Genomic DNA, 12,559 nt, shown 5'->3' on the forward strand with positions numbered 1-12,559 from the left:
TGTCAACTCATCTAATCCTTGACTTTTAGCTCCATTTATTTATGTCTTCCTCAATTTATCTTAGCAGTGTATTATAGTTTTCAGTACAGGTCTTGCACATATTTTGCTAACTTTATCCCTAAGGCTTTTTTAATGCTATTGTAAATGATATTTTTTGAATTTCATTTTTCTATTGTTTGTTGCTAGTATATAGACATCCAGTTGACCTTTTAATTTTGAACTCATATCATATGACCTTGCTCAATTCCTTTATTAGCTCTACAAGTTCCTTTTTTGTAGATTTGTTTGGATTTTCTAGGTTTACAGTGAATTCACTTGTGAATTACTGTTTTTTGTTTCCTCCTTTCTAAATCCTATATACCTTTTATTTATTTATTTTTTCTTTTATTACTGCACTGGGCTAGGATCTCCAATACAATATTGAACTTGAAGTAATTAGAGTGGGCATTTTTGCCATGTTTCCAATCTTAGGGGGAAAGCATACAACTTTTCACTGTTATACGTGATATTAGCTATCTGTTGTTCATAGACACCTTTCATCAGGTTGAGGAACGTGTCTTCTATAGTTTGCAGAAGTTTTTCATCATGAATGGGTGCTTAATGTTGTCAAATGCTTTTCTGTATCTATTAAGATGATAATGATTTTTTCTCTTTATTTTGGTAATATGATGAGCCACCAATTCATATTTTAAATATTAAACCAACCTTGTATTCCTGTGATAAATCCAAATGGTTATGAGGTATTATCCTTTTTCTGCACAGCTGTAGTGTATCTGCTAATATTTTAGTAGGGATTTTTGTGTTTTTGTTCATGGGAGATATTAGTATGTGATGTCTTTGGCTTTCTTATTAGGCAATCCCTATTATTTTTTTAAGTTAGTTTTATTTATTTTTGAGAGAGAAAGCAAGCAGGGGAGGGGCAGAGAGAGAGGGAGACAGAACCCAAAACAGGCTCCATGCTGTCAGCACAGAGCCTGACATGGGACTCTAACTCAACTATGAGATCATGACCTGAGCCAAAATCAAGAGTCAGATGCTTAACTGATTGAGCCACCCAGGCATTCCAGGCAATCCTCATTAAATGAGTTGGCAAATATTTCTTCCTTTACTGTTTGGAAAATTTTGTATAGGATTGGTATTATTTCTTTCTTAAATGCTGGGTAGAATACACTATTGAAAGTATTTGGGCATGGAGATTTCTTTCTGGAAACATTTTAAATTATGAATTAAGTTTTTAAATACATGTAGGTAATTTGTTTCTTTCAAAGAATTAGTCCATTTTATCTAAGTTGTCAAGTTTATTGACAAAAGTTTTGAAAAATAGTATTTACTTATTTTTTAATGTCTATAAGATATGTGGTGATCTCCTCCATTCATTATCAATCTTGGTAATTTATGTTTTCTTTTTCCTTCTCCCTTCCCTTCCCTTCCTTCTTCTTCTCTTTTCATATTTTATTTCTTTCTTTTCATATCATCTTAGATAAAGGTTTATTAATTTTGTTGATCTTTTCAAAAAATCAACTTATGATTTCATTGTTTTTCTCTTGCTTGTCCATTTTCTATATCATTGATTTCTACTTCTTTTGGATTTAAATTTCTCTTCTTTGTTTAACTTTTTATTTTTATTTATTTATTTATTTAATAAATGTTTTATTTATTTTTGAGAAAGTGCAAGTAGGGGAGGGGCAGAGAGAGGGGGACAGATGATCCGAAATAGGCTCTGCACTGACAGGCTGACACCAGTGAGCCTGATGTGGGGCTGCAACTGTGAGATCATGACCTGAGCCAAAACCAAGAGTTGGACACTCAACTGACAAGCCACACAGGCGCTCTGCCCTCCCTCTAACTTTTTAATGAGGAACTTAAGTTCACTGATTTTTTTTTTTTACTTTATTTATTTGGGGTGGTGGGGGGGGGACAGAGGATCCAAAGCAGGTTCCATGCTGACAGCCAAAAGCCTGATGCTCAGCTCAAACTTGTGAGCTATGAGATCATGACCTGAGCCAAAGTTGGATGCTCAACTGACTGAGCCACTCAGGTAAGTTCAATGATTTTTAAAATTTTTTAAATGTTTTTATTTATTTCTGAGAGAGAGCGAGAGAGAGAGAGAGAGAGAAAGCGAGCAGTGTGAGCAGGGGAGGGTCAGAGAGAGAGAGACACACACAGAATCTGAAACAGGCTCCAGGCTCTGAGCTGGCTGTCAGCACAGAGCCCGACACGGGGCTTGAACCCACAAACTGTGAGATCATGACCTGAGCTGAAGTCGGACACTTAACCGACTGAGCCACCCAGGTGCCCCAACCTATTTGCATTTTTAAAGATTGGTTCTTGTTGACATCATATAATTGCATTATGGTTTTTTATCCAGTTTGATAATCCCTGCCTTTTAATTGGTGTGCTTGGCCCACTTACATTTAATGTAGTCATCAATCTTGTTGGACTCAAGTATAATATCTTGCTATTTATTTTCTGTTTATCCTATATATTTGGATTAATTGAGCATGTTTTTCTTATTTATGAGAAAGAGAGAGAGGGAAAAAGAGAATCACCAGCAGGCTCCACACTGTCAGAACAGAGCCTGACATGGGGCTCAAACCCATGAACTGTGAGATCATGACTTGAGCCAAAATCAAGAGTCGAATTCTTAACCAATTGAGACACCCAGGTGCCTCTAACTGAGCATTTTTAGTGTTTTGTTTTACCTCCTCTTTAGGTTTACTAGCCATGCTTCTTTTAAAAATGTTTTTAGTTTTTGTCTTAGCCCTAGAACCTAGGGCTTACAATGCATCTTTCATTTATCACATTTACCTTTAAGTATTACATATTTCAAGTAAAATGTATGTTGCTTCATAACAGTATACCTCTATTTCCATCCTCGTCCTTCATGGTATTATATTATCTGTTTCTATGTTACAAACCCCACAATACATCGTTATAATTTTTGCTTTGAGGAATCAATTATCTTATAAAGAAACTGAAAAATGAGTATATTTGTCTTGTATGCTCCCATATATATTTACATTTCCAGCACTCTTCATTCCTTTGAGTAGCTTTTGGATTCTATCTGGAAGTTATTTTCCTTCAACTTGAAGAATTTTTTAAAACATATTTTTTATAGTACAGATCTGCTGTTCTCCCAGCTATTGGTTGAAAATGTCTTTGTTTTACCTTCAATTTTGAAGCTGTTTTGAAGTAATTTTAGACTTACAAGAAAGTTGCAAAAATAGTATGCAGAAAGAGTTCCCATATTCCCTTCATTTAGGTTTCCCTAATCACATCTTATACAACTACTGAAACTGGGAAGTTACCATTGATGTAATATTACTTAGCAATCTATATGCCTTGGGGCGCCTAGGTGGCTCAGTCAGTTAAGTGTCCAGCAACTGATTTCTGCTCAGGTCATAATCTCATGGTTCATGAGATTGAGCCTGCATCAGGTTCTGCACTGACAGCGTGGAGCCTGCTTGGGATTCTCTCTCCCTCTCTCTCTGCCTCTCTCCAAGAAAATAAATAAGCATTAAAAAATAATCTACTCACCTTATTTGCATTTTCCTATTGTCTTGCTAATGTCTTCTTTCCTGGTATAGGATCCACTCCATGTTCACTCATTGCATTTAATTGTCATATCTCCTTAGTTGCCTGTGAGTTGTAACAGTTCTTCAATCTATCTTTGTCTTTCATGACCTTGACTCTTGAAGAATACTGGTCAGTTTATTTTTTATAATGTCCCTCAATTCATTACAAAGCTGTAATCAAGACAGTGTGGTACTGGCACAAAAACAGTCACTTAGATCAATGGAATAGAGTAGAGAACCCAGAAATGGACCCACAAATGTATGGCCAACTAGTCTTTGACAAAGCAAGAAAGAACATCCAATGGAATAAAGACAGTCTCTTTAGCAAATGGTGTTGGGAAAACTGTACAGCAACGTACAGAAGAACGAACCTGAACCACTTTCTTACACCACACACAAAAATAAACTCAAAATGGATAAAAGACCTAAACATAAGACAGGAAGCCATCAAAAACCTCTTTGACCTCTGCCACAGCAACTTCTTACTCAACACATCTCGGGAGGCAAGGGAAACAAAGGCAAAAATGAACTTTTGGAACCTCATCAAGACAAAAAGCTTCTGCACAGCAAAGGAAACAATCAGCAACCAACTAAAAGGCAACCAACAGAATGGGAGAAGGTATTTGCACGTGACATATCAGATAAAGGGTTAGTATCCAAAAATTGATAAAGAACTTATCAAATTCAACACCCGAAAAACAAATAATCTAGGGAAGAAATGGGCAAAAGACATAAATAGACACTTTTCCAAAGAAGACATCCAGATGGCTAGCAGACACATGAAAAAATGCTCAACATCAGTCATCATCAGTGAAATACAAATCAAAGCCACAATGAGATACCACCTCACACCAGTCAGAATGGCTAAAATTAACAACTCAGGAAACAACAGATGTTGACAAGGATGTGGAGAAAGGGGAACACTTTTGCCCTGCTGGTGGAAATGCAAACTGGTGCATCCACTCTGGAAAACAGTATTTTGAGGAGGCTTCTCAAAAAATTAAAAATAGAGCTACCCTATGACCCAGCAATTGCACTACTAAGTATTTATCCAAGGGATACAAGTATGCTGTTTCAAAGGGACACATGCAGCCCAATGTTTATAGCAGTGCTATTGACAATAGCTAAAGTATGGAAAGAGCCCAATTGTCCATCAACAGATGAATGGATAAGGAAGTTGTGGTATATACGTACATACATATGCAATGGAGTACTACTCAACAACCAAAAAGAATGAAATATTGCCATTTGCAACAATGTGGATGGAACCAGAGTGTATTATTTTAAGTGAAATCAGCCAGTCAGAGAAAGACAAATATATGACTTTACTCATATGTGAAATTTAATATACAAAAAAGATGAACATAGGGGAAGGGAAGCAAAAATAATATAAAAACAGGGAGGGGGACAAAACATAAGAGATCCTTAAATATAGAGAACAAATTGAGGGTTGCTAGAGGAGTTGTGGGTAGGGGGATGGCTAAATGGGCAAGGAGCATTGAGGAAGACACTTGTTGGGATTAGCACTGGGTGTTCTACGTAGGGGTTGAATCACCAGACTCTACTCCTGAAATCATTTTTGCACTATATGCTAACTAACTTAGATGTAAAAAAAAATAAATAAAAAGAAGAAGAAAAGAAAAAATAATGTCATGTCCCTCAATTTGGTTTTGTCTGATTTTTCTCATGATTAGATTCAGATTATACATTTTTTATAAGAATCCCACAAAATATGTTGTGTCCTTCTCAGTACAGCATATCAGGAGATATATAATGTCAAGATGTCTTATTTCTGGTGATGTTAACTTTAATCACTTAGTTGAAGTAGTTTGTTAGATTTCCCCACTAAAACATTGCTGTTTTCCCTTTGTGAGTTTTTTTGTGGGGAGATATTTTGAGACTATGTAGCTAGTCTATCTGTCTCATACTTAAGAAAAAAAGCTTTAATTAAGATATAATTAAAATACAATAAACTACAAATATTTAGTTTGTACTTGATAGGTTTTGATATATGAAAAAACCCACAAAACCATCACCAAAATCAACATAATGAATATATCCATCACCCCAGAACATTCCTCATGTCCTTTTATAATCTTTCCTTTCTTCCTCTCCCTGCCCTCTACCTCCCATCACCAGGCAACCATGGATCTGCTGCCTGTCAAGACTAGTTTGCACTTTCTAGAATTTTATATATAAGTGGAATAATGTAGCAGGTACTTTTACTTTTCCTTAAAAATTTTTTTTGTTCTGACTTCATTCACGCTACATAATTATTTTGAGATTCATCCATATTGTAGTATTCAACAATAATTCATTTCTTTTTATTATTGAGGAGTATTTCTACTGAATGTATGTACCACAGTTTGTTTATACTTTCAACTGTTGCTGGACATTTGGACTGATTCCAGTTTTGACCTATTGCAAATAAAAATACTATGAATATCTGTGTCTGAGTCTTTGTGTGGACATACAATCATTTCTCTTGAGTAAATGCTTAAGAATGGAGTGTCTGGATCATATAGTAGGTGTATATTTGATATCAAAGAAAATACCGGTTGTTCTCCAAAGTAGTTGTGCCATTCTATATTCCCATCAGCCATGTATGACTATTTTAGTTCTTCCACATCCTTGCCAACACTTGGTAGTAGTTAAGTCTTTTCAATTTTAGCAATTCTAATAGATGTGTAGCCTTTTCTTATTGGCTTTAATTTGTATTTCCCTAGTTATTAATGATGTTGAACATCTTTTTGTGTGCTTTGCCATCCAAATACATTCTGTAAAGAAATATTTATTTATATCTTGGGTCCATTTTTAAACTGATAAGAACAGATACTACACTTGATCTTAGCCAAAAGGCCGAGAAGAGATCTTGGGTCCATTTTTAAAAAATTGAGTTATTTATTATTTTTTTAATGTTTTTTTTTAATTTATTTCTAGGAGAGAGAGAGAGAGACAGCATGAGCAGGGGAGGGTCAGAGAGAGAGGGAGTCACAGATTGAAACAGGCTCCAGGCTCTGAGCCGGCAGTCAGCACAGAGCCCGATGTGGGGCTCAAACCCACGAACCGCGAGATCATGACCTAAGCGAAAGTCGGACACTTAACCAACTAAGCCACCCAGGCGCCCCAAAAAATTGAGTTATTTATTATTGAGTGTTGAGAGTTCTTTATATATTTTGACTATAGGTATTTATCAGATATATCAATTGCAAATATTTTCTTCCATTCTGTGCATTGTCTCTTCGTTGTCATAACAGTATATTTTGAAGATCAAATTTTCATTCTGGTGAAGTCCAATTTATCAGTTCTTTATGGATCATGTGTTTGATGTCATGTAAGAATCTTTCCCTAACCCAAACTTGTAAAGATGTTCTATGCTTTTGTCTAGAAATTTTATAGTTTTAAGTTAGGTCTATGATTTGTTTGACTTCATTTTTGAATATGCTGTGAGGTATGGATTGAAGTTCACTTTTTTCAGACATGGATATCCAGTTGTTTTAGAAACATTTGATGAGAATACCAACCTTTCTCTCCCGAATTGCCTTTGCCTTTATGTTGAAAATAGTTGCTCAAGTATATGTAGATGTATTTCTGAATTCTCTATTCTATTCCATTGATAAATATGTCTATTTTTATGCTAATATCTCACTGTCTTAGTTACTACAGCTTTGTAATAAGTCTTGAAATCAAGTAACATAAGTCCTCCAGCTTTGTGCCCTTTTTTCAAAGTTGTCTAGGGTGTTATCGTCTTTTGATCTGCCATAAGAATTTTATTTATTGTTTTTTAAATTCAAGCTTGTTATTTAAAAATGTTTATTATTTTTGAGAGAAAGAGAAAGTGAGCACACGCTGGGGAGGGACAGAGAGCAAGAGGGAGACAGAGGATCTTAAGTAGGCTCTGCACTGACAGCAGAGGGACGAATGTGGGGCTCAAACTCAAGAATTATGAAATCATGATTTGAGCCGAAGACAGACACTTAGCTGACTCAGCCACCCAGGCGCCCCATATCTGCCCTATGAATTTTAGCATCAATGTATCAATCTACAAAAAAGCCTGCTTGGATTTTGATTAGGATTGCATTGAGTCTACATTTTACTTTAGGTGGAATCAACATCTTAACAACATTGAGTCTTCTGCCAATGAACATGATATATCTTTCCTTTTATTTAGGTCTTTAGTTTCTTTGGGCAATGTCTTTTAGTTTTTAGTGCATACAACTTTCACATCTTCTGAAGTTTATTCCTAAGTATTTCATACTTTTCATACATTGGCAATGTTGTATTTTTAAACTTCAAATTCTAGTTGTTTATTGTATGCAGAAATACAGTTGACTTTTATATATTGTTCTTATATCCTGCAATCTTACTAAACACAGTAGTTTCAGTAGCTTATTTTGTAGATTCCATTGGATTTTCTGTGTAGACTATTACGTCCTCATGATTTCTTACTTTCCAATCAGATTTCTTTTTCTTACCTTATTGCATTGGCTGAAATCTCCATAAAATGTTAAATAAAAGTGGTGAGTAGACGTCCTAGACTTGTTCTTGATCTTAAGGGATAAGCCTTTAGTTTTTCATCATTAAGTATGGGTTAGTTGTAGATTTCTTGTAGATGCTCTTTATCAGATTGATGAAGTTTCTTTCTGTTCCTTGTTTCCATGGATTTTGTTTTGTTTTTAACTAGAAATGTGTATTGGATATTTTACATAATTTTCTTGAGTCTTTTGAGATGATCATATGGATTTTTGTTTTTAGTTTATTGATATGAATAATATTATTGATTTTAAATATTAAATAAACCTTTCATTTCTAAGATAAATCCAACTAGGTCGTGATATATTATCCTCTATATATTGATTTGATTTTCTAATATTTCTAATTAGATTTTGGTTTTCTAATATTTTGTTTAGAATGTTTGCATCTCTATTCATGAGGGACATTGTTCTGTGGTTTTCTTTTTTTGCAATGTCTTTGCCTGGTTTTGTTACTAGGGTGATGCTGGTCACATAGAATGAGTTGGAAGTATTCTCTCCTCTTAAATTTTCTGAAAGAGTTTGTGTAGAATTGGCATTATTTCTTTCTTAAATGTTTGGTAAAATTCACCAGTGAAGTCATGTGAGTTTGATGTTTCTTGATGGGAGTGTTTTAATGAAAATTTCCATTTCTTTTTAAAATTTTTAACGTTTATTTATTTTTGAGAGACAGAGAGAGACAGAGCACAAGCTGGGTAGGGGCAGAGAGAGACAGGGAGTCTCAGAATCCGAAGCAGGCTCTAGGATCTGAGCTGACAGCACAGAGACCGACATGGGGCTTGAAACCACGAACTGTGAGATCATGACCTGGGCTGAAGTATGATGCTTAATCCACTGAGCCACCCAGGAGCCCCTAAAATTTCCATTTCTATAACAGATACAGGCTGTTTTCTATTTCTTCTTGAATGAGCATTGGTAGTTTGTGTCTTTCAATGAGTTTGTCTATTTTTGCATTCCTACACATGTTTTTGAATTTTGTTATGAGATTCAGTTAAGTTACTTGGAAATAGATTTGGGTCTTGTTTTTAAGGTCTGTCAGGCAGGACTGGGACAGTGCTCAGTCTAAGCAAATTAGTCCTTACTACTGAGGCAGGAATCTTAGGTGTACTTCACCCGGTGCTCCATGAATCACGGTGTTTTCTAGTCTGTGGGCACAATTATTCTTACTTCTAATTCTTTTTGGTGCTTCTTTCCTTGCCCTCAGGTAGTTTCCTCATCATCGTGCGCTGATTTGTACTTGGCTAAATACTCATGGGAGACCCTCTGGATCTCCAGAGTTTTCTCTTCGTGAAGAAGTCTCCTCTCCAGTAGTCCGTCCTGAGAACTCTAGCTGCCTTACTCTCCCCTGACTGACCATTCCATTCCCTTAGCTCGGGAGGTCTATTGGGCTGGAGTCTCTCTTAAGGCAGTAAACTGGGGCGATCATAGGGCTCATATCACTTGATTTTTGTCTCTCAGGAATCGTTGTTCTTTGTTGCCTGATGTCTAGTGCCTTCAAAACCGTTGATTAACATATTCTGTCTACTATTTGGTTGCTTTAGATGGGAAGGTAAACCCAGTTTCTATCAGTACATCTTGGCTGGAAATGGAAGTCTTCTGAATGAATGATTATGTGACGGTAACAATAGCAGTAGGTTTTTTTTTTTTTTTAACCTAGATTAACTAATTTAAAATTCTTCAGCAACCCTAATAGGATTTTTCTATTATTCATAGGAGAGGAAACTGAGGCACAGAGAGGTTAAGTGATTTTGTCAAGGTAACACAGCTTGGAAGACTAGCCCCAGGGTCAATACTTTTGCTTTCTGTGCTGTAATATGGGAGAATATGTGAATAGATGTGTGGATAAGGTATGGAACTATGCCAGAGAAAGGAGTAAAACTTGGCCATGATGAGACGGTTAGGGTATTAAGGGTAGAGGGCAGATGAGATAGTGGGAGGGAAAAGGCTTCCTGTTGAGGTGACACCTGATTCGACTTTGAAGTCATGAGCTTGCCTTGTAGACTGACCAAAGAAGAGCATTCCAGCTTGTGCACAGGTGCACAGATGGGAAATAGTGTGGCATGTTGGAATGATAAGCAGTTCGGTGTTACTGGAGTTTAAAAGAAGAGGGTTTGACAGATGAAGTGAGAGAATCAGAGGCTAGGTTAGGGAATGCCTTGAATGCCTGGCTAACAGGAAGAAGCCGTGAGAGGTTTAGGTAGGGGGTGGGAAGAGCGTGGCCAGGTTATGGTATTAGCAAAGTAACCTTTGGTGGAGTATAGACGGGATTGGGGAGGGCAGAGGAATGAGGCCTCGAGGCAAGGATGCTGTGCGTGGCCAGATGACAGAGATGCTGACGGTTGTACTGAGACACTAAGACAGGAGTCTTATGCAGAGAAGGGCCAGACATGTGGGATATTTAGAAGGTGGAATCCACAGGACTCAGAGACAGATCAGAGAGGGGGGTCGAGGACGAAGGCAGAACTGAAGCTTTTGGGAATCTGGTGGGGGTGCCCTTTGCTTAGATACCCAGGAGAGGGAGCCGGTTTAGTGGAGAAAATGGAAAACCGAGCTAGTGCTTGTTATTTAGCTGTTGACTTTCTGATTCTGGCTGTTCAGAGAGACTCTCGCGGGTAAAATGGGAGGTGAGTCAGGTGATCAATGGGGACTAAGTCCTGAACTGTCAAAGCCCTTTTGATTGATGCTGAAAGTATTTAGAAGGGGGTAGTTCCCTAACATAAAGGAGGATTTCTTTGTCTCTAAGATGGTATTCATCTAGAATCTGCTGACTCAGAGCCTTGTACATGCAAAATAAAACCCTGAAAACCCAGCCTGACCGCTTGCTGGAAAGCCCAGCCCCTCTGGTAAGTCCCTTCCCCCAGCCTGGGTTCTCCATCTGTTCAGTGAGTAAATGCTCGAACCTCAGAGTGATTGTGCATATCCAGTGAGTATTTGATGATGAGATGCTTTATTAGCTGTAACCCTGATTTTAAAAAAACAACAGCGTTTTTACTTTTAATCTCTTCTTTGTTTTAATACAAAACAATGCATTCATATTAAGAATTCAAATAATACAGGAATGAGTAAAGTAAAAAGTGGGGGAAAATACCCCACTCATTAGAGATTACTTGAACACTAGTCTATCCTTCCAGCTTTTTCCTGTGTATGAACGGATAATACGCTGTATCACACGCAGTTCTTTTTCTTTAAAGAAATGGGATTATCCTATGCGTTCTCTTCCTCAGCCTACCATTTCCTCTACTGTGTTTTATACCTCTTTCCATTTCGCTGTTGCAAAGTACTCTATGGTATGGACGCACCATGACTTCTACAATCATCCCTCTATTGATGAACATATAGGTAGTTCTCATATTTCTTTGGTTCAACAAATAACGCTGTCAGGAACACCTTCCTACAGATATTACCTCCCGACAGATATCGCGAAGTGGAATAGCTGTATTAAAAGATATATGCATTTACATTTTGACAGGTAACCCCAAACGAGAGCCTTTATTAGAAATGGCGCACTTAATTATGAGAGTAAACACGTCTTGTCATTGGCTTGGAAGTGAACTGTCAGGGGTGCGTGTGGGGGCTTCGCTTCGCGACTCCTACAGTAGCAAGAGGATGTGTGAGTAGCTGTACAACATTCTGACACCTGACACTTGGTATTTAATTGTCACACTTATTAGGATTAAATTTATCTCATTAAAGAACAGGGAAGATCCACATCGCTCCCGAGATTCATTTGCAAAACTGGTACCAAATGTGATCAGCAGGTGGCACTAGCTAGAAGCCGGTAGGATTCTCAGTGGAAATTTTTGTGGAGCAAGGAGGATGCAGGCTTTCTTTCCCTCTTCAGCAGATGGCCAATAAAAAAATTCCTTGGAGTTTATTTTGCATATGGTCTTCCATCTGGGTATTTGAGAAAAGTACAGTTTTGTTATCAAAACAGTATTTATTATGGTGAAGGAGTTTGTATTTCGTAGCAGAAGAATTTTTCAGTGAATAAAGCCAAAAACCTGTTCAATAATGTTTTGCAGTTTCTTGGACGGAGCCAGCGCGCATGGGGTTCTTCCATTTTCCTCTCCAGTTACCAACCTCAGTTAGCTTTTATTGATTCAGCTCCTCGAGGCTGAATGAAGTGCATTATTTGCAAAAACCCCAGAGAACAATGTTCTCCACTGAGTGTAGGAAACTTGGAAAATGTGGAGTTATAAGTGGGTCAGAGTCGAGGCAGGAACAAAACCTTCAATGTGAATCGTATCTTCCTTGTCCTGATTCCACGCTGAGCAAGCAACCTTCTGGTGACTTGATTACTCACATTATTTTCCTGCATATCGATTATACGCTGCTTTGGCTGAGTTGGGCCACCTGATGGCTTATGCGAAGGATGAAGTTTCTACGCCTTCAACCTGCCCCGCTCCACAGCCTCAGGGGGCATCATTTCCCACCCCATCCTGTGGGCTATTC

The 12,559-nt window shown here is 37.4% G+C and overlaps 1 protein-coding gene and 1 pseudogene across 8 annotated transcripts in view; one reads left to right on the top strand and one right to left on the bottom strand.

The window, feature by feature from the left end:
* Window positions 1-12,559, top strand: part of TTLL11 (tubulin tyrosine ligase like 11) — a 238,409-nt gene that overhangs the window by 59,722 nt on the left and 166,128 nt on the right. The gene's annotated exons all lie outside the window — the stretch shown is intronic.
* Window positions 6,325-6,446, bottom strand: LOC120233439 (annotated as a pseudogene).

Source organism: Hyaena hyaena, unplaced genomic scaffold, assembly GCF_003009895.1.
Source record: "Hyaena hyaena isolate Hyena2069 unplaced genomic scaffold, ASM300989v1 scaffold_90, whole genome shotgun sequence".
In the NCBI taxonomy this organism is placed as follows: Eukaryota; Metazoa; Chordata; class Mammalia; order Carnivora; family Hyaenidae; genus Hyaena; species Hyaena hyaena.